This window comes from Merops nubicus, unplaced genomic scaffold, assembly GCF_000691845.1.
Source record: "Merops nubicus isolate BGI_N331 unplaced genomic scaffold, ASM69184v1 scaffold22759, whole genome shotgun sequence".
NCBI classification, from domain to species: domain Eukaryota; kingdom Metazoa; phylum Chordata; class Aves; order Coraciiformes; family Meropidae; genus Merops; species Merops nubicus.
The window spans coordinates 1,071-1,271 of record NW_008629275.1 but is presented as its reverse complement, the minus strand read 5'-3'; the positions used below and the strand labels follow the sequence as shown (position 1 = coordinate 1,271).

The 201-nt window shown below is 44.3% G+C and overlaps 1 protein-coding gene across 1 annotated transcript in view; it reads left to right on the top strand.

Annotated features, from left to right (window-relative positions):
* Positions 1-201, top strand: part of LOC103779325 (disintegrin and metalloproteinase domain-containing protein 2-like) — a gene marked incomplete at its 3' end in the record, with an annotated part of 6,669 nt that overhangs the window by 5,740 nt on the left and 728 nt on the right. The window lies entirely within an intron of this gene.

Genomic DNA, 201 nt, shown 5'->3' with positions numbered 1-201 from the left:
TGGCGTCCCGCAGCCTGGCCGAGTGGTCACGGGGTGTCCCCTCTTCAGAGGGGTCCCTGATGAACATCGTGCAGTTGCAAAATGAGAGAAAATCAGCAATATCTGCTTTTATTCCTTTCAGAAGGAAAAAAAAGAGTAATTAAATTAGTGATTCAGTGCTTAAAGTGAAAGAAGAGACCTTTTCTCTCCAAGAGCAAGATA